The 23435-nt window shown below is 33.4% G+C and overlaps 1 long non-coding RNA gene across 1 annotated transcript; it reads right to left on the reverse strand.

Moving 5' to 3' along the window:
* Positions 1-680: 680 nt before the first annotated feature.
* LOC120891864 (uncharacterized) lies at positions 681-15104 on the reverse strand. The gene is made up of 3 exons (XR_005736444.2): positions 14763-15104; positions 14611-14671; positions 681-840 (listed from the first exon to the last, which is right to left on the reverse strand). It is a non-coding gene; the product is annotated as an uncharacterized LOC120891864 (long non-coding RNA).
* Between the last annotated feature and the right edge of the window lie 8331 nt (positions 15105-23435).

Genomic DNA, 23435 nt, shown 5'->3' on the forward strand with positions numbered 1-23435 from the left:
ATTTCTAGGCAATTGTTTCAATGTTAAACTTAGCCCTTGATAAATGATGACCCCTTTTCTGTCCCTATAGTACTGGCTTTATAATGTCTATATAGAAATGTAGACATACAGTGTGGAGCCTATTATGTCTATCTTTGGTCACTAAGCTAATGTTTTTCATATTTATTTGTGCTATTAAATATATTGGAGGAGATGTCACTTTAAATTACTTTAAATTACTCAGTAGTATTCCATCATATAGATATGTCATACATTGTTTATCTATTTACCAGTTAATAGATAAGTGTGTTGTTTCCAGGTTCTGGCTATTCTGATTGAAGGTTAATGTAGACACTCACATGTAGGTTTCCTATGGACATGTTTTCATGGCTTCTAATTTATATTGCTTTATAACAAATTACCACAAATTAGTGGATTGACAGAACACAAATATATATTTGAAATTAATTCAATGTTTCTATGGGTGAAAGTCTAGCATCTCTTAAGAGAAGTTTCTGTGTGGGGTCTCACTAAGCCCTAATCAAGGTGTGAGCTTGAGGATATATATATATATATGATATGCAAGAGGATGTGCATGAATTCTAGGCAAATACTATACCATTTATACAAGGAACTTGCATATCTATGAATTTCATGTACAATTTAGGATTCTCTGCCAAATTTATTGATTCTTGGCACAATTTATGAGAACCTTTACTTGCTGGCTATTAGCCACAGGTGTCCCTCTTTGCTCCTAGACGTTACTCACATCTTCCAGTCACACGATTTCCTCCAAACCATAGCTGTTTGCTTCCTCAAGACAGCAAGATGGCATCCCTCTCATGTGGATTCTTTGGGATTCTAGGGTGAGGCATGTAATAGATTGTTAGCAGAGAAATGACTTTCCTATTCACCTTTATCATATAACATAATCAAGTAAGTAAAGATCTCATTTTTTTTAATAGAACTGACCACAATCCAGCTATAACAATTAAAGGAAATCAAACCAAAGCAAAAAACTTATATGCATTTTTCTTCGAACCATAGATACCCACTGTTATTACACCTTCAGAATAAATTTTAAAAGATCAGGGGTTTATCCTTCACAGATTTATTCTTCTCAACAGTACCTTGGGGATATATATATATATATATATATATATATATATATATATATATATATATATATTGAAACTTCTGGAATATATATAATGCATACTACAGGAAATAAAACTCAAAGACATTTATTTTATTGTATTGGGGTTGAGACCAAAGATATACTAATACTTTCAACATTTAGAGATTCTTGGGTGGGAAATGTCATGAATGTCTCTGGAAGAAAGGGATTCAAAATTGGGCTTAGAGAGAAATTAGACATGCACACTTGTCAAAAGCATCTATGATTTATCAATGTCAGTGACTGATAAACACTCACCTAAAATCAAACAGTGAACCCTGTAATGCTCTGAGTGGGCTAAATGTACTGTACGATAATAAAAAGCAAGATAACAATTTAAATAATGCTTATTTTAAGAACAAATGCATAATCAACCAGACACTAATTCCCTCACATTTTAAAAAAAAAATTACTAGATATTTTTTTTTTTTACAAGATTTTACCTGGGTTAAAAAAAACACCCTGTGCTGGGGATGTGGCTCAAGCGGTAACACGCTCGCCTGGCATGTGCGGGGTGCTGGGTTCAATCCTCAGCACCACATAAAAAATAAAATAAAGATGTTGTGTCCACTGAAAACTAAAAGTAAATATTAAAAATTCTCTCTCTCTCTCTCTTCAATTCTCAAATGATGTATTAATTGTACAATAACAGTTCCAGAGTACTAATCACGTGTATTCATCTGAAACAACCGAGAAATTAAATAATATGTTCTCTGTAGATGTAGGACTTGGTGAGGATCATTCAATATTGTTAACTTATGATTTAAATGACTGAAGGATAAAATATCTAGAAGAAAGTAACTGATGCAAACTTTCACTTTTTTACCCATTATCTCTCCAAAGTCCCTGTCCCAAGCTTAAACGCTTCAGGAATCACCTAACTATGAAGCTCTCTGCCATCTCATTGATTTCAATTCCACACGCTGATACCCCAAAAGGTTGCATCCTTCTGTGCTTGGGCCAATGCCCTAAGAGATGCATCCCTTCCCGCTTTCTTATCCTCATTTTCATTCTCCCTCCCCTTCTCTCACAAACACACACAGTCTGCTGTGCTCCTCTGTTTTCCTTCTTTCCCCATGCCTTCTCCACCTTCTTGGTGATTCTACCATTCTACACTATGAGATAATTGCCTATTTGCAAAGTCAAAACTATTTTCACGGATAAACATCTAATCTGCTTTTTAAAGACCTCTGTGGGAAAGAAATTCACCAATAACCAATTTTACACTTTAAATGTTTTTTTCCTAGCAACTTTTCCTCTCTTAATAAGCTACAATAAAATATTTATTCTGGTTCGTGACAGATGGTTCATCTCTAAGAACCCACAACAGTGACTTAGATGTTTTCAAAAAAAATCTTGCAAAAAATAAGTATCACGAGAAATGCTATTCCACAAAGTCTTTTCCTAGATGGTCATATAAGTATTCATTCATATTTGAATGAAGCAAAAGTAACTTTGATCTATAATAAATGAGATTCTTTACAAGACTCCCCACTGGAGAATATGTCTCTCTATATGCAATTTGAATTGCTACTGAATCTAATTCAGAATCAGTTTGTGATATTTTATTAAATAGGTAGACATTTTGTACCTGCTAAATTCAGCACTTTCCTTTCAGATTGCTCCTTAAATTGTCATTAAATGAAAATAAAAATATTTTAAAGTGCTATGCTAATCACTTTTCAAAAGAAGGCCTGATGTTTCCTACAACTTTAATGCTATTTGTTACTCTGATTACCACTGTAGTTCATCAATATCTCATTTATTTTTTATCCATTTCAACTCTAATGGTCATTTGGGACAATGCAGAATAAGAGGGTAGCTTAGAGTAAATAGCCAGACATAGGTATTAAAGTTTTTCACTCAACCTGCTCTTCAATAGAAAGAAATTAGGGACAAGAGGGGAAAGAGAAGGTTAAGTATGTGCAGATAATTAAGCTTTATTTTCTATCCTATGCAATAAGTTCTCAATCAGCAATTAACTTTATATCACAGAAACAATGGTTTGTGTATTTGTGTGTGTGTGTGTGTGTGTGTATGTATGTTTATATGTTTTGTTTCTCTAGGTGGAGTTAGCTGTTAGCAAGTCTTCTCTGACCCATTGAGTTTCTACATCCATCTCAGGTGCTAGATGACTGTTAAAAGCAGAACTACATCCTCAGTATAAAAATCAGGAGGAAAGTAATAATTCATCACATTTTTTACATGTGCTGTGACCTTGGAATAAAGAGAAAGAAAGATCTTAGTATTTTACATTTATTTTTTTTTCTCCCTTAATGTCACCAAAATTTTTCAAAACATTTGAACAGTTTGTCTCTTAGATGTATTCAGATGAAGAATATGTCCCTGGATCTTTGTGTTTAAATATACTAAAGATCAAAACATTGTATTAGTTACTAGGAAACTGTTTAGTATAGAAAATTAAAAAAAAAATGAAAGCATTATTTTCAAATTCGTTGTCCCACATGAATTTGGGTATAAAAGAAGTTTATCATTTCATGATGAACTCATCTCATGTCCTTGCACTTTTCTTTTCATTTTTTCAGTAGGACTTAATGTTCAGATATGCATGCCAAGAGATGACACCAAACGGAAGTTGAGATCATTGTGGTTAACCTGAGAATATGAGAAACCAAGCAGGGCTGAATTTAATTATACACATCACATAAATTAGAGTGAATGGTAGAATCAGGCTGAACTATGTGCTGCAAAATAGGCAAAAATTTTGATGTGTTGACAATAATAGGCCACAGTGAATCTTGAAATAAGCATCTATCCATTGGGAGAAGTGAAGTGAAAATTTTCTCAAAAATGAGATCACTATAAAAATAAAATTTGAATTTGAACCACACGAGCTCATCGAAATTGAGGAATTTATGCTTCTGGGACAAACTTTTCAAATTATCCAATTGTTTGGTTAATCCAATTTATCTTGCTCAACAAATACAATCCTAGAATATAGTATGACAAAGACAGGGCAGTCGGTTTACTTATTATCTCGTTGTTCTTTCTTATATTTCTCAATATTTTTGGAAGTGAGGCCATGTGACTATTTCTGGCAAAAGAAACCACACATGAGTATTCCAAAGCAAAGTGCTTAATTACAAGTGGAAGACCATTTAGTGCCTCTTTGCCTATTACATGTTTGGGATATGCCATGTAGATGGTTCAAATATAAACTGGTGGAGACTCTGTCAGCCAGGGTTCTGAGGGAAAATGATTTAAGCTCCCACCAAACCCCAGATACTAATTTGAATTGACTATGTTTCACAGAAAAAAATTATTGTTAGTTTCAGCTACTGAAATTTTAGGTTTAACTCATTACTTCAGCATATCATAACAAAACTGCAAAAACAATGAACGAGACATAAGAAAAAGAGATGCTACCCTACCTGTTCCTCTCCCTACACATCTTTGAAGAAGAGCTGGTCAGATATCCTTGTGTGCACATGACATATGAATGTTATGTTTCTGATAGCAACCGAAAATATCACCTGGGTCACCTATTATATTAGAAACTTACATACATACCCACTCTTTCATCTATACATATACACATATATTAAAATGTATCCTACATTTTCTATATTCTCTGGAATTTAAGAAAGAGCTTTGAAAATGAACATGTCACATTTTCAAGCCTCTTTTTCTGAGTGAATGAAATCTGTAGTTTGTCACTCGAACTAGACTGTCCTTAAGGAAATCCTGTTTAGCTGATTGTCTTCAACAGCATTTGACAGATGTGATTAATTAAAAGATGTCTGGAATTGTTATTAAACTGAAAATATACAGGTAAACATCCAGAGAACATTTGCCAGATGGTCTTTTGGGAGTGTAACATAAATTCTTCATGAAGAAATTATGCTGTCATCAATCAACTATTCCTGACAACAATAAGTGCATCCTTCTCCTTGTCTCAATTGTTCTATTAATTATTTGTGGCCATATCCTTAAATTCTCTTAGTAAATATTGTTTCTTAAAGTTGACATGATTTATTATTGAGAAAAGCACTTTATTATATTCTGTAACCAGTGGATTAAAACACCTGTAATACTGTGGGGCATAAAATGCTCATAATCCCTACATCAGAAGAATAAATGAATGATTGTAGCAAAGTAGGACCAATATATAAAAAAAGTGGATGCTCTAAAAATAAAAGCTTTGTACAATCAGTGCAACACAAACCATATGCTGACGAAAGTGGTTTGGTTCAAGCATAAGTATACCCTTCCCTGGGATCTGGGGATCTGAGACCCAGCAAGTTTAATAATGCCATTCAGGTAATTAAAGGAAGCCAAGTTACCTACAGCATGGAGAAAGTGGGTCTTCAGTAAGATGAGTAAAAGTTAATGTATTCAGAGAGACTGAGAAGAACTACTGATGAAATACTTCTAGAATTTGAGTTTGGTTCCCTTATTGCTGAGGCCTTGATGTATACCTATATTTTGATTCAAGAATTCTTATGCAATTCAGGTTTTAACTGGATCACTTGCCTCTTAAGTCCTAGATAATTAGCTTGAACCTTAATTCTACTATTTGTGGACAATTAAAATAGTTTCCTAAGATTCCTGTTACTTGCTAGTGATTTGGAGGAGGGAAGGAGGGACAGGGAAGCAGCTTAGTTTTACTTTCACGGTCATTTCTAGCTCCTGGCTCCTATTGAATTCTGTACATTTTTTCTAACTGATGATGTACCTTTCTGATTTGTGTCAGACCAGTCTTATTATAATACTACAATCTCTTTCTGTAATTCTTTAAAATAATTTATTAAACCTCATAACTGCAAGAAAACACTCTGGTTCTCAAATAAAGTGTGTGTGTGTGTGTGTGTGTGTGTGTGTGTGTGTGTGTCTGTGTGCATGTGTATGTGTGTGTGTATGTGTGTGTAAAACTCTACTGAATATTTGAAGGAATCAGAATAGTGCTTAAAAAGTAAGTAAAAACAACATAATTTTTTAATATTAAACTTCTGACCACCCCATTCCAGGAATGTGTTTTTTCACTGACCCTGTTGTTCCACTTAGAATTCCATTTTCTCCCAATTTTGCTGACTTCTATCTCCCTATCTTCCTATTTCCCCTTCTCACCCTCTATGAATTATCCTCAGAGCACTGCTGTGAAATTCAGCTCAAAGTTCAGATTTGATGGATTCAGATCCATCAAAGGAAAAAAAATAAATTAATTTAACAGTGCTCATTCTCCATAGACAGCAGTTGTTTTAGATACTATAATAAACTTGTCCTTTTGATTAATTGCTAGGTCAACCTTAGGATTCCCAAACTTACAAATAAAGGCATAATGTATTTGCAAAGACAAGTAGAGATTAGCAAAATATTTTATTTATGTAACTTAATTCCATGAAACTCAACTTTCAAAGTACATGTTGTGTACTTTCAGAGAAAGCCAATTTGGATTAGTAAAATAACTTGTCTCTTTTGTCTTAGTGTTATTAAATATGTTTGCTTTCAAGTATATAGGGCATTTCTAGGCAGGAGGGCACAGGGTTGGAAAGCAGAAGTTTTTGGAGAAATGATTTAATTAACAAATATAATAAATGTTAAAGTAGATGAAAGTAACAAACTGTGTGTTTCTAGAAAGTTTTTAAAGGGTTATATTTTCTGCAATATTAATCACTAACTACTCATTTAGCGGATAAATATATTTTTATAAAGAGTGAAAAGGTAAAATTTAATAGTCTAGGCCTAAATTATCACATTACCTTAACTACAGTGGTCTACAGGAAAACACATATTCTTGGTGTCTAATTATCAGTATTTGTCTGTATGAAGTCCTCAAACAGTCATGTGGTATTTCTAATTCTAAATGTCTACTTGATATCTAAAATGACAATTTCATATTTTAAATACACAAAACGTTAATCAACATCTCCTGTGTAAGATGTCTTAGCAGCATTTAACCTTTTTATTTCAAACTCTGCATTCTCACTGCCCTGGGAAGATAATAGGTTAAGATAGGACACATAACTGAAAATCAGTAAAATAAATACTTAATCAGAATAGATGAACACATCTCCTATGAGGCCCATTCTCTGGTGGTATAGTATTGCCAGGCACCTGCCATGTGTCTTACCTTTTCCTAAAAATGGTGACGAACAACAATGACATCAAAAAGGTGAAAACATCTCCAGCAAGGACAGCATTTCAAATTTCCAATATATTACCATCATTGATGAATTTAGAAACCAAAGCAAAGTGTGCACAGTGAATGGAAGCTTTGGCAGAAATAATGATGTTGCCTGAGACATCTGTTTATTGAGAATCTCACTGCTCACCTATGAGAAGTACGGTTGGCTGATTAGCTCCAACTCTTAGTTTCTTCACAGTCTGCCTTGGCTTTTGAGCCAAGATTAAACTTTTACATTGGCTTCTAGTCAAAGACCAATTAAAGCTAAGTAAAAAGCACTGCACCCAACTCAGCCTTCCACTTACGTAAATCTTTTCTCCAGAGCTCACTATGAAGCTGGCAGAGGCATTTTTAGTACTGCATGGGAATCTAACTGCCTCTTTCTGCTCCCTTTTCCTTTCATAGATTTTACTCTCCATTAAATCTTTGGCAATTTTAATTTTGTTTTATTATCCCATTTCCAGACAACCCAATGAGCACAGTTTGTACTCCAGGAAAGTTGGAGAAGGCAGGCAGTAACATAGCAGATAGGACCACTTGCTCATCCCTCAACCAGAAAGGTAGACTCATCCTGCATGGAAACTGGGCAGCTAGTGGTTGAAACTTTCACTCATACCACTTGATAAAATGTGATCATGGATGAGTATGCCCTAAAGAATGTGTGGATGAGGGATTTTTAACTATTCACAATAACTGTAAGAATAATAGAATTAAATGATTTTTTTTACCTAAAGGTGGATAATGAACTGTAAGTGAACAATAACTGTAAGAATAATAGAATTAAATAATTTTTCCCTGAAGGTGGATAATGAAAAGATGAGAGAAATTTAAAATGCTGGAAAGCTAAGCATGAGAGTAAAACACTTTCTTTGGTAGCCAAAAAGAAGCCTTCCTCTCAGGAGATGGGCAAATATAAAAGTCAAGACCAATATTTAATAGAGTTGCTAATCTTCAAAGATGGCTAAATATTCAAGGCAGGGCTAATTCACATCCCCAGTTGTAAAATACCATGATTCTGTCACATGGCAGAGGGACAATCTAGGTGTAGAGAATGTTTCTATTCCCCATAAGAACTACCACTTCTCCTATAAAGAAAGATCAGACAGACATTTCTCCCATTCTCCCACACAAAGCAGCAGATTCCTCTCAGGAGTTTCCCTAGCCTCTTCTCACCATCAGACCTATAGCCAAGGTTAAAACAAAACGGTGCATCCAGAAGGAGGAAAGTATGGGGGCTAATGGAGAAGAAAATAGACTATATCCCCACAGTGAAGCTTGTTTTGAGAACAAGATGGTAAATTTTATACATTCAAGCTAATAATAGACAGTGATTGCACTACAGCTTTACTCTGGGAAGGCCTTAAAGACAGTGACAACACGAAGAGTCACCGGAAGTCATTCATTTGTAGGAAAGGCGAAATGGTTCTAGAACTATATACATTCTCATTTTAAATATTTACTTTATGATAATTTGGTATTTTATTTGTGAATATCCTACTAGTTGGTCAAAGACCTGAAAGAGAAAAGGTTGGAAGACCAGACACAAGAATGCCTAGGGTAGATGTTCATGAAGAGGTAAATTAAGTGGACACAAAATGTGAAAAACTATATCATGTTAAATCCCATCAGAAAATCACTAAACAAGAACATAAATAGAAGCCACTGATATTATCTGGCTTTTTAAATATGATCTATTCTCATTAGAGTTGTCATGATACACAAACAAATAAAGTGGCCAAGAAAGCTATTCATGACCCTAATAGCATAGGCGGATTCAGCTACTGCTACCTTGAAATGTCCAACTAGTGAGACCAATGCTGACCTCAGCTATGGCACTATACCTTGAGAAGCCAACACCTTGGTGGCAAATTGCCTACATTGGGTCTCTTCTGTCCTGAGTTAAGTTTGTTATAGATATAAACACCTCTTCTCGTTATGGGTTTGCCTTTTCTAATCTGAAAAGCAGCAATCAGAACAACTACTTTGGAAGTTACAGAATTCCTAATCCCATATAAGATGGACATTCCACCAGGAAGCCCACATCAAAATATGAAGGCTTGAGAGTGTATCTAAGATCAAAAATTTCACTGGTCTTTTCCTACTCTACTCAGAATCTGACAGCCTAAAAGAGCATTAGAAAGGCAATAGCTCTGAGGCTACTGCCTATGAGAATGAATTACCTCTTTCAAGATGCATCCTGCTGAGTCACAAAGTGGACAGAAATGTGAGTGTAAGAATCTTTTGGCAGTAGCAGGTGTGGTTCCACTTATCATCACCCCCAATGACTCACTTACAGACTTTGGGTTTCCTATACCAACAGTTTAGAACTCCACAGGTTTAGAGTTCTATTCCACCAAAGGGTATCACTTTCAAAAAGAAATGTAGCTAAGGATCAGTTAGCAAAAAGGGTTATCAAATATGTCAAACATAATTGACCCTGATTATCAGGAGGTGGTGATATTGCTTGCCTGGGGCAGGTATTGCTTTTTATTATTTGTTAGGGAAGATCTGAGCTGTGGTCAGTCTAAGCTCAGTCTAATTGTTCCCCACTCCTGGGGTAGAAATGTTCTGTATATTATATAAATTTTACTGTGAATCATGATATTTTCCACTGGAACTGTGGTAATCATCATTCTTTCCAGGCCCAGGTGAGCACCAAGCAAGGTCATTATTTCCTCAGTCTTACAAAGTTTCCTCATTTGCATGTTCTGATCTACATTCATCTGAATTTTGGGGAAAATTTGAAGATTCTACTCAGTTTTCATTTTACTAGTATTCTGTCCTATAAATTTTAGACACTTTGTACCTCTGCACACTGTCTGTTCCATCTTCTCAACTATCATATGCCAGGCTTTTCCTGGATTCACCCTATCTTTACCACAGCTTGAAAATTCTCTCAAAGCAATAAGCTTGGATAATCATCTGACTCAACTTGATCTTGTTGCTGTTTCTCGAGGGTCATTTTCTGGTGTGCATGTACACATATCATAGACATATGTGGGCACATATGTGTACAGGTGTACATATGTGTGTGTATACACATACAGATATACCAGCTCATTTCATATTTTGTTCATTATTCCAGGTGGTCAGATAAATCCAGCCACTGTTACTGCATCTCAGTCAGAAGCAAATATTTTCTCCCCATCATCATTTTAGAAATACCATTTTTTAATTATAATATTAGTTATTGATTTTCTCTTATCTCCTATTATCATTTTTTGTTACTTCTATTTTTAGAGGTCTCTGGAAAGTCCACTTCCTATTAAAAATTGTCAAATTACATTTTCTCCAAGCAGAAATATTTTCATGATGCCTTATATTCAAGTTGTCCTCTTTAAATATTAATTGGATTTTGAAGTCTTACTACTCAAAGCACATGATGACTTACAAAAGAGTTACTTGCGGAATTATTTGCAATGGGTCTATCTTATTTAAAGGAAAGGAAAGATACATTTCCCAAAGGAATGTTTATAAATATATTTTCTAAGCCAGGGCAGTAATAATTCCAAAGCTTCTAGCTCAATGTGTAAATCAAACATGAAAACCCATGAGAAATTTGGGGACTTTTTCCTGCATGATTTAATTCAAGCTTTTCAATAAAACAGGATTTAACCAACTACCACTTAGGTTTAATTCAATTAAACCTAAGTTTTTTTAAACCTGAGTGTATATGATATTCCATTATGTAGAAAGGCCCACAGTGCTGTGAGAAGAGGACAGGACCAGCCCTTGAGGCACTGACATCATTACTGTAGATTAAATGAGGGCAACTTCTATATAACAGGGCATGTTATCATGATGGTTCCAACAAATTCTCACTGAGGATCAAATTAGCTGTCATGAAAAAATGTAAAATTGATATATCCCTTGAGGGTTCTAATTAAAGTTAACAGGACAAACCTGTCAAAAGAATGGGACCAAGTTCAACAAAGACAAAAATGTGAGAATATATTTGATAAATTCTGAGGAAGATTCATGCAGATAATTCAGATTGGCTATGATATAACCTACACATACATGAAAGTAAACTAGAAAAATGGGAGTTAGATACTCTTTGCTGAAAGTCTTTGTTATCAAGCAGAGAAGTTTCTACCTAATGATAATAAGGAAGTCCTAGAAAATTTTTGAACTTGAGAATGACTACCAACAAAATTAAAAAATGTAGAATGGTGAGCACAAAATGATGAATTAGAGAACCTAAGCATTAAAATAATGCATAAGAAACATCAGAAAATAGGACAAAGCAAAGATATTTGACAGAATATTTTGCAGAACATGTGACTTTTTAAAAGTAAATAAAATTCTAAAGTAAAAGAAACAACAGTGGTGCAAGAAGAAGTGAAGAAATATTGGAGTAGTATTGATTTCCAGATACCTCTAGTTATGGAAAGTGTAGAATTTTTAGAAAACAAAGCACAAATATTTAGCAACTTGAAATGATCAACTTCAGAAATAAATTAGAACAATAAACAGTAAAATGTTTAAATGTCAAAATATGAGATGACCCCAAATTTTCAAGAATGTACTGGAATAATACATACTAAGGAACCTAAATTATTCAAGTCCATTGTCCCAGGTAATTCCTTTCAAGGAGCCTATGCTAGTGGGATAAAAATTCTTAAAAAATATATGTAATCACAATAAAGTACTACACTCTAGCATTCTTAAAGTACTACAAATCATTTCAATTGTTCAAGCAGACAAAAAAAAATTACTTTGAACCATGAAAAAAAAAATTTAACCCTTGCCCCTTCACCTAGGGATTCATCTTTACTGTCTCACCCATGTAACCGTATTTCAGTAAATTATAATCTGTACCACTCACATACTGCAACGAACAAGTATTTCCTTCCCACTAGTTACACAATAGGAAGCACAGAGACTTTCTAGGACCATGGAGATAACATTATACATGAAACATTATAACATTATACATGAAAATAAGATCTACAGAAGTCAAAGTGGGTTTGTTGTTGTTTAATATGTATAAGCTATACCAAAGTAAGGGGGGAAAAAGAAAAATAAAGCAGGAGAAAGAGGGAATTCCATGAAGACAGAAGAGAGATCAGTGGAGTAGAGGAAGTGAATTGAGGGGGAAAAGAGAGGAAGGATGGAATGAATTTGACCTTATTTTTCTACATACATACATGGATACGCCCACAGTGAATCTCACCTTCATGTATATCCAAAGTAAAAACTTTTAAATAGAAGAAAGTTCAGTAGAGTAGAGGTAAGGAAATAGGGAAGGGAGAAGGGGAGGGAAAGAGAAGTTCTAGGGACTGAATTAGAACAAATTGTATTCCATGCTTGTATAATTATGTCAATATGAACCGTAAAAATTTGTATAACTAATAAAAAAATAATACTCTCTTATTACAAAAAAAGATCTATAAAAGAGAAAATGACTCACAAGAAAAAAGAGATAAAGATAAAAATAGGCAGGTGTCTTTGGTAATCTTTTGGAAACGTAAATAAAACAGCAAATGAAGATCCACCCATATGATTTTGACAATCTTATGCTTTGAGAAAAGTGATGGGAGCAAAAAAGTAAATCAAATATGATCCTTTGCCCTTAAGAAGCATGCTAGTGGGTGCACAAAAAAGTGCCAGTAAAAATACAATGTTGATTATGTGCCGATCATTAATACACATACTCATCATCTAGTAAATTTCACTAATAGGTAAACCTCACTATAATCATGTAGTTTCCCATCTATTTGAAAGGATAAACATTTTTCTTGTTTATTAAAAATCAAACAGTAATATTTATAGCAATTTTTTTTATTTTTAATTAGTTAAAGTTTTATTCATATTATTTTCTTAACGTAAAACTACATTAAGAAATTTTAAGTGGATAATTGCCAAATATTATAAAGTCAGTCATTTACAGTTTAGAAGTAAATTTAGTATACGTCTCAAATTTATGTCTATATAGAAAGTTTTCAAAAAACTTCATAACCTGTTTTCTTTTAAGTTTAGTTATGAAATACAAATGAGCAAGACACTTCTTTCTTTCACAAAAGCAGAATTTTGAATTTATCCAGTATTTGTAGAGTTAAGGTTTCCCATTAATAGGAACAGACAGACATGAGTGGTGGGAACATGAGATTAAGGGAATAATTCTATTAAATGTGCCCCCTTTACTGACTCCCCACATGATTTCACTTTTAAAAAAGCAATTTACTTCCAGCACTGTCTGGCTTAAGTTGACAGAATATGTTACATTCCTCAGCAAACTATTTGTCATCTGCAAGAGAAATGCAGGCCTGAAATAATTCCAATAAGAGGAACACATGTTACCTTGAAGAGGGGATTTTTGTGACCCTTTGAAATATCAGATTCTGGAAGATAAGGATAATTCTTTCTGACCATAAAACCTATAAGAACAGGTTTTAATTAGAACTAGTTGACATTGGTCAAAGTAACCTAGAATTGTCACTACAGTGGGGACTTGTTGTTATCCTGTTGTCAGTCAAAAGTCAAGAGGTAGACATGGTGGAACTTCTATGAAACTCCTTTAAAACTGAAAGGCAGGAAAGGCTGGCTGTTCTACTCCTCTGAGAGGTCCCACTTTTTCCCTTCAGAGTGTTCTCTTTCCCATTTCCATTTTTTTTCCCAATAAAAATATGCCTGGTACTCTGAACACATTTCTGAAATCTTTCTGACTTGACTGCAAGAATTGGAGGTTTGAAGGAGGGGAATACTTCATGATGCTTTCAATTTCTGAGACGTGCCCAGTCCGGTAGCACCATGAGTTTGTGTATAATTTAAATTGCAATCTCAGGAAATATGTTTGAGAAAAGATTTTTAGTTATCAGGTAATTAATCTTTAAAATGGTAGACAAATTAATTTTTTTTCCATGTCACAGACTGTTTAGAAAAGGAGAAGTTTTCTAACCGACTTATTGTTAATATTTCAGTTGGTACCAGAACAAGTCCATGAAGTTAAATTATGATCACTGTAAAAACTAAACCTATTCGAAATCTGCTAGCTATAAGATTAATACAAACATTTTGTAAAAATATATATATATGACATTAAAAAACAAATCTTGAATCTTTGTTTCTTAATTCATATATTATATTATATTTAAAATGCTATTACACTACAAAAGTTAGTTCAAGAAAAATCAATATTAACTATTGTATTTAATATTAGAAACATCATTCTGAGTTATATTTAATACCTAATATAGTCTGTATTGCACAGAGATAAACATAAAATTGTGTATATATGAATATGAGAATTTCATAACACATTTTCCTAATTATAAATCTAAATCTAGAAAGATTTCGAAGGCAGTACCTTAGTTCAGAGACTGCTTCCAGGCCAGGAGTCATCAGATGGCTTCTTCAAAGTAATAAAACTAGAAAATGCACAGGAAGATTTGTGGTCATTTCTTTTTTTCCTAGGATAGCAGTGTTTCAGTCACCTTTGCAATGCTGTGACTACAATACCTGACAAGGACAACTTAGAGGAGGGATGGTTTATTCAGGGCTCATGATATCAGAGATCTTGGTCCAGCTGATTCCATAGGTCTTGACACAAGGCGAAGCAGCATATCATGGAGGCAAGGCTGTGGCATAGAGAAGCCACTCCCCTGATGGCAGCAAGGAAGCAAGAGATGAGGGAAAAGGGTCACAGAGAAGATGCATCCTCCCAGGGAACACCCCCAGTAACCCACCTCCTGCAATCACCCCTACCTGTATAGAGTTACCACATAGTTACTCAAATTATGATGGACTGTTTAGGTTATTGCTCTCAAGATCTAACCATTTCACCTCTGAATATTCCTGCATTAACAGGAGTTTGGGGGGATGACCTCATATCCGAACCATAATAAGCACTGTTTCCATTGTACCATGATATATCCCAGAATTAAGGGACTTGATTTTAGCCTGTTTCATTATAACAGATATTTTACACTTTTTAGATAGGAATTCAGCAAATTAGACTTAGAAAAAGAGGACACTATTAATATCTTGTTAGTATTTATTATTTTCATTATAATTTATTCTATTTTTAAAAGATGTTTATATTCTCAAAAGACATCAGGAATACAATCATTTCTCAAATAACATAAGGAAATGTATCCAACAGAAACTAAATATAACACTACACTAAACATTGATTAACTAAATATAACACTATACTAAACATTGATTATATTTCCTCACAGTGTATATACTCAACATTAGTAAAGCTCAAAGGAGATATTCTCTAGTTCTGCATCATCTGTCTTTCCAGCTAATGCTAATAATAATTAGGCACCAGAGAACAAGAAGACTGGATTAAACAACTAAATTACAGATTACATTTGTTAAATTCTGCTTTTTTTTTCCTAGGAGATCTGAAAACAAATTTCAAATGATACATTCAGAAAACAGTCAAAAAGAGAACAGAGGTCTTTTTCATCAAGATATTAAAATACATGGTGTATAATGAACATACCTTATTTCTATATCTCTAATAACAGCTTGATCTGTTTTGTTTTTTAAATGTCAAACATAACCCAATAAATTTTTATTTCTGGGAGGGAGGAGTACTAGAGATAAAACTCAGGAGCACTCAACCACTGAGCCACATCTTCAGCCCTATTTTGTATTTTACTTAGACAGGGTCTCACTGAGTTGCTTAGCACCTTGCTATTGCTGAGGCTGGTGTTGACACTGAGGTCCTCCTGCTTCAGCTTTCGGAGCTGCTGGGATTACAGTCATATGCCACCATGCCTGGCTATAAAACAATACAATTTTTGAATTTTAGGTGTTCGTCATTTATTCATAAATTTGAAGATTTTCTTGTGTTTTTGTTTCCTTTCATTAAGTTATTTGTGGGTAATTATCTTGCTCTGCTGATTTTTGTTGTTGTTTGTTTTGCAGTGTTGGAGATTGAACCCAGGGCATTGCATTTTCTAGACAAACCTCTACCAGTGAGCTACACCCCAAGTCCTGTGTTGTACTTTTATATGCCTATTAATATTTTATTCTGGAATAATTATAGTGGTATGTAAATGCATATGTACATAAACTTTGGAGTATATTATTAATAAAATTTGTAAAACTTTTTATTATTTTTCTAAGTATCTACAAATTGTTGATGGATAAGTACTGTCAGATATTTTAAACTATTCCACCTGTTTAAATCTAAAGTATCTTCTCAATTGTTTAAAAGATTACAAACACATTTAGTGTGTGTTTTTACTGATGTTACTTTTTTAAAAGTGAAATTGCTAATTTGTAATTATGCTTAATCTAAACAATTTTGAATTATCCCCAAAATTTCCTTTTTATAGAAGAGAAATATAGTCCGGTAGAGAGCAGGAAAGACTAAGACCTGGATCCTTTCATAGAGCCAAGTTAGATTCTTTGGCTCTGAATTAGTAATTCCCAGAAATTGATGATGTCAAGTAGTTCTTGCTATTAAAGAGTTGTTAGACAGCAATGTTGTCCCTCTTCAAATATAGACTTTAAAAAATTGCTCCCCAGTGCATCCCAATCACATGGGCATCCCAATCACAGTGCACGCCCATCACATGGGCATCTGATTAAAATGCAGATTGTGACTCAGTGGGTCCAGGATGAGCCTGAGATTCTCCCCGAAGAGCTCCTGGGTGATAACACTGCTGCTATTCCACGGGCAGATTTTGAGATGCAACAAGTAAACCACATTTCCTTCCGCCTTCTCTTTATGCTTTCCCCGACCCATATAAATAAACTTCAATAGCCCTACAAAGGTGTTTCTGAAATTCAATAAATCAGAATACAGTTCATTAGAGAAAATGAATAATTGTCCTTCTTCCCAGTGTTATGATTTTACTTTAAATAAAATTGAATAGTACCATTATACCACATTTCAGGTTATTATAGGTTAAACAGGCTCTGCTTGACTGATTTGCAATTTAATTGCCATTTATGGCCTTATTTCTTTGGGAACCAAAATACTAAAATCAAAACAATTGACTTAAAAATGAACACTTGGAACAATGCCTACTCATAAGCTTGGATTCTACTGTATTTTATAACCCAAATAAAAAATAAAAAACCAAATGTATCAAGGTAAAATACTATAATATATGGTAAGTATTTTAAAATAAAGCCCACAAATCATATTAAACATAACTTTTTATAATATAGAGAAATTATGGAAATAATAAAACAATGAATTAAGTTATAAAGTGAAACACTGAGTTTATAAAATAAAATTTATATAGCATTAGGAATATATAATATTTCTAATGAGTATTTAAATATTTACCTTAGTTAAATTATTCATTAATCAAATATTGAGTACCTCAAATTTGAACAATGGAGATATTTTCTAAGTAGGGCACATCCTAGAACTTCTCAAATAAGGCAGACTAATAAAAATTTTAACAAACAATATCGATGCAACAGGAGAAGGAAGTATCATGTGATCATCATGAGCACACAGGTGTGAGAAATTCAGCTCCCTAAACTCAAGGGAAGCCACATTGTGAAAGAAGAACTTGGCAGGAACTTGAAGGATAAGTGGTGACTTTAATTGAAGATGGGGACATTAACCAGGCCACAGAGACTAAACAATGCTTTTTGTATGCAGGAATTAGCAATGTTGCCACAGTCTGGCTGGGCACAAATCATGAGCCACTGAAGCAGGAACAAACTTTATTTCTGAACTCCACCAGCACACTCCACACACGCTCCCCAGGAACTCTCCCAAATACCAAGCGGCTCCTCCAGGAACCAACAACCAGAAATCCCTCTTCCGGAAATCCCTCCTTCTGCACTTCCCCAACCAATGGGAACTATCCGGGAATCCCCAGGAGAACTCCAAAGTAGTAGGCGGAGGTGGACAGTAAAGGTCTAATATACAACCGAATCAATCCAGCATCATCTTAATGGCTTGCCTCTCAACCAATACTATTGGCAAAATGCCAGGGGCCATTCCGACTCGGCTGTGGCTCTCAGCACAAGGTGAGTGAGACTCCATCCCTGAGCATCAGTGGTGAGCTGTGCTGGAGGAGACTGTGCCACAATCAGGAAGGATCTAAGCCAGGATAAAAAAAAATTGACTTGATTCTCCAGACTCACCATTAGACTCACCAGCAAATATGTACCCTACAAATATTTTCCAAGGGTGCACAGGCAAAATTGCAATATTCATATATACTCTTCTAAAAACTGATTTCAGAAGAAACTAAAGCACATAGTGGTTTACTTAAACTTTTTTAAAAATATACCTACCTAGATCTTAACCCAATGCATTGCCTTAGGGAGTAAAACTTTCCCTGAATGGAACAAAGGTGATAATTGATAAAATTCTTTCAATGTTGAGAAAGTAATTTTAATATTTGCATATAAAACTGGGAACAAATCATATGCTTTCCATTTCTTTATTCTCAATAATAGTAAAAGGAAATCTAAATGAGTTGTCACATGGTAGAGCATTTAAAATCTGTATTGGATAGTAGATCATCATGTAATTTTTGGTATATAACTCTAGAACTCTATGTAGTCTCAAATGAGTGATATTGCCAATAAAATATTTCTTTGATTTCTATATATTTGCATATTTGAAAAAGTTTTCTCAATATTTCTATGAAAAATATAGAAAAAGTAATTAAGGAGGCCATGTTTTCTAAAAATTAATAATTTTTTTACCTCTATGACATAATTGATAAGATCCTAATGAATTCATTTAAAAGATGCATTGCCAAAAAATATTTAAGTGACTATTAATGACCTTTTTAAAGCCTGAAGATTTCGGGCCTGATAGTAAGGGGAATTGAATGTTTACATGATCAGATATGAGTCAAAACTATAAGTCTAGAGATAGTATTAAGAATTAAAAGGAAACTGGACATTGTGGTTCATATCTATAATCCCAGTGCCTCTGGAGGCTGAGGCAGGAGGATCACAAGTTCAAGGCCAGTCTCCACAATTTAGCAAGACCTTGAGTAACTTGAGTAACTGGTGAGACCCTGTCTTAAAATAAAAAAATAATAAATGCTAGGTTTGTAGCTCAGTGGCAAATTGCCCCTGGGCTAAAGTCCCAGTACCCAACTCCCCAAAAAATAAAAAGAAAGAAAGTAAATGAATAGAAAGAATTAATGGGATGGTTAGGCAGGTGTGGTGGTACCTATAATCCCAAATACTGGGGAGGATGAGAAACTTATTTTTAAACAGCATTAGATAATAGTTAAGTTAAATTAATCGCTTGACTATCTTATTTGTTCAATACTTTTTTCCTGATCAGTTCAACTTTGTAACAGAAATAAGTAGATTGAAGTGGCTATTTTCACAAGCAGTTTGACAAAAACATGTAAGTAGAAAAACTATTACTTAGTATTTTGTAATCATTAAAAGTCAAAATACTTGCTTTAATGGGATTAAAGTTCAATTGAGTTGACCTCTTTCCCCATTTGTCTGGCGCTTTTAATACCATTTTTTTTTTATTATTATTAGTTATTCAAAACATTACAAAGCTCTTGGCATATCATATAACATTAAAATTTTTGAGTCAATGAATGCACAATTTAAAAATACCCTAATTTTAAATTTCAGCATAGAAAATTTTTCATCAAGTTACTGGCATAGTAATTTTTCTCTGTAACTTAAATATTTTAATTCATATTTAAATTGTATGATAATTTATATATTTATAGCATATAATTGACCTTTGAAACAACACAGGTTTGAACTACAGATTTGGTTATATGTGAATTTTTTTCTTTATCTTTTTCTTTTTTTTTTATATTTGAGGTACTTTAAGAAACAACAACAAAAAAAAACCATATCACCTAAAAGTATTCAAAAAGGTAGGTATGGGTCAGGCGTGGTGGTGCCCGCCTGTAATCCCAGCTTGGGAGGATGAGATAGGAGAATTGATATTTGAAAGCCAGACTGAGCAACTGTGAGGTTCTAAGCAACTCAATGAGAACATGTCTTTAAATCAAAACACATAATAGGGTTGGGGATGTGGCTCAGTGGTTGAGTACCTCTGAGTTCACTCCTGGTCCCCCCCCCCCAAAAAAAAGGTAGGTATAGCATAAAAGCATAAAATATATAGATAATAACCTATTACATACTACCATAAAAAGAAACAGATCTATTATGAAAAATTCAAAATTTGTCAATATTTAAGCATATAGAGATTGTCCCTGGCTCCATATCAGTAGAGAGAAATATAAACACATGAAAAAATACAAAGTTCAATAATTACTGCATAAAATTAAGTCATTAATAACTCACTTATGTAATAATATTATAGGCACTCCCTGTTACTATTGCAGTGAGCTCAAGGGTTGTAGTCTCCACATAACCCATCATGTCCCTAAACTGTCTGTGACTCTAAGCAATTCTTCCTGAGCATTTCTTATCTTCAGTAAATTTCATATTGTAATGAAAAGTGATCTCTCAAAGTTGTTGCATATTTTTCACTGTAAACACCTATAACAAACAAAATATGTGTTAATCAACTATATTATCAATATGGATTCTGGTAGGTATGTTTTGGGCACTCAAAATTTTTATGTGAATATTCCAATCCCTAACCCCCACATTTTTCAAAGGTTAATTGTAGTGTTTATAGAACAGTACAAATTGGTATTATAAAACTAGAAGTAATACAAAGCTAGAACAGAATAAATGAGCATTGCTAGTCTATAATAAGTAATAAATGGCTAGATTGGAAAAGAAAACAAGTCTATATTTTCAGTCAATCTCCACATAACCAATTTAAGAAATACATAGTTGAAGCAACCGGCAACATTTCAAATATTTTTATTAAAATCAGTGAAAAATTATTTATTGGGGTTTATGCCACCTATATGCCTTATTATTCTATGGATTCTGAGAAAAATTTTCAAAACAAATTGTCCATTGATATAAATTCAGCTTCATCTAAAAAAATTAAAAAATAAGACTTATCCTTGAATGAAAGCAAATTTAGACAGATAACTTGAATAAGCCAAGAATCTGCATCTGAAACATTCAGTACTGAAAATCATATCATGAATTATGTAAATTGCTATGAGTTACTGTTTTTTGAAATGACAGAATGAGGAGATAATATTTAATTCAAATGAAAAGTAGAAGGCAGATTCACTAGTAGGTGAACTTCACATATAACATGGCAGTCATTGTCTCAATAGGTTCAATCATTATTTACTGTAAGACTCACTGCTTTCCTCTGGAAGTTATCTTCTCAGTGACCTCAAGTACCAATAAACGTTTGTTAACTTGGTTGATCAGTAAAGTTACACTCCACACTCACTTGTTCTAAGACATGCTAACTCTTTTTGATGAATATCAGTACATTATATAATAAAAAGTGAAGTTATTTAGTCTTAATAGTTTGAAACAGTTCCTTCTACCATCACCACTCCCACACATACCGACATTAGAGGAAGGATGTCCAGCTTCAAACCCATAAGCTCCAAGTCCTAACAAATAAAACAAACAAACCTCACTAAAGTATCTGAAGGTCAATTCAGTTGCAAATGAACATTTATGAATACAAAACTAAGTATTTAAGTAATAATCAACTTTAATAAATGCTTTCAGGTCTCTTACTTCATGTACTGAGGGCATTTTAGACACTGCTGACTAATCATGCTTTTCTGTAGAGCATTAACACCTCTCTTCAATCACTCACCTTCCTCTCTCTAGTCATAAATGATCAAAATCAATTTATAGTAGTCGAGGAGTTACCCTGTGTCTAACTATATGTTAAGTGCTAGGACTCAGAGGCAAGAAACACTTCTCACTGTCACCGTTTACATCATAACCACTAAAGCACACAATAATTAAATAATGAGTTACTTAAACCGCAGTGTCACAATGGAAATAGATAACAGGGACACCTAAGTTACTTAAGAGTTATTTAAGGAATCATGGAAGATTTTCTTTGGGCATTCTTGAATACAAGTTCAAGATAGTATCTGATAAACAAAGAGTAAGCTAGGTAAAGGGTGAGGATAGAAGAGGGATAGGCAGGGAGCACTCCATGCAGAGAATAAGACACCCTGAAATAAAGTAGCTCCATATCATAGTTCCCAGAACTAGGAGTCCATTTCAAAAATATAATAGAACATAAAAGTAAAATTGCATTTTAACCAACTTGAGAAATATCAAAGTTATGCCTTCAGGAACTTGAATAATAGTTAAGGATTCCTTTTAACAATGAAACAATTGCTTTTCAAAAATTCCACTTGTCATTAATGCTTATGCATTCATGAATACAATTTGCAGACTCTATATACTGATTAATATACTGATTAAGCTTTGTACTCTGGCAGCTGTATTCATATACAACTTGCACTAATTTCAACAAAGTCTTTTTTTATAAGTAATTTGTCATTGCTAACTTAATCCTCAATGAAATGACACATACAGGAAAAATAAAGATAATCAGAAATCACTGTTTAATTTTCAGTGTTTAAAAAGAAAAAAATTTTAAATAGATGTAAGAATAATACCCTTGTTACAATTGTGAAATTTAATCTTTTGAGGTTTATGAAAAGAAAAATCATGAAAAAAATATAATCAGGAAATATTTTAAGTAAAAAAGATGTTAACTACAGATAAATGGTCAGATTTAATTAATGTTTTTATAGAATGTTCTGAATCTTAATGTATATTAGATCAGTTTTATGAGAACACCATAAAAGTAAAATGAATAAACAAAAATATTATACTTATTTAGTCAGTTATCTTCAGATAACTTTGTATCCAAGAAAATAATTGAGACTGTCACAGGATTCAAAATACATATTTATTCTTCTTTTACTCATCTATATATGTATGTTTTTCTATCCTTATGTGTAAAATCCTTTAGAAATATTTAGTAATGCTAAAGTAATTTTTACACAGAAATTCATAGAATGAGACACTCTTTTATTAATTCAAAGACTGGCTTGATTTTTTAGTTGAAATATATTTTTAAGAGTTTACAAAAATTCTATAACTTTACTGGATAACATTGGATAAACAAACATCCATCTGTATCTTCTTAGGTATTCTACAATGACTCTTGACAAACATTCAATGATAAAGATAAAAGTACCTTAATTGTGCATTATAAATTGTTTCATATAACACAATATTTTGACTCTAGTATCAAAAAATATGAGATGATAAGTATTTACTGAT

This window comes from Ictidomys tridecemlineatus, chromosome 2, assembly GCF_052094955.1.
Source record: "Ictidomys tridecemlineatus isolate mIctTri1 chromosome 2, mIctTri1.hap1, whole genome shotgun sequence".
NCBI classification, from domain to species: Eukaryota; Metazoa; Chordata; class Mammalia; order Rodentia; family Sciuridae; genus Ictidomys; species Ictidomys tridecemlineatus.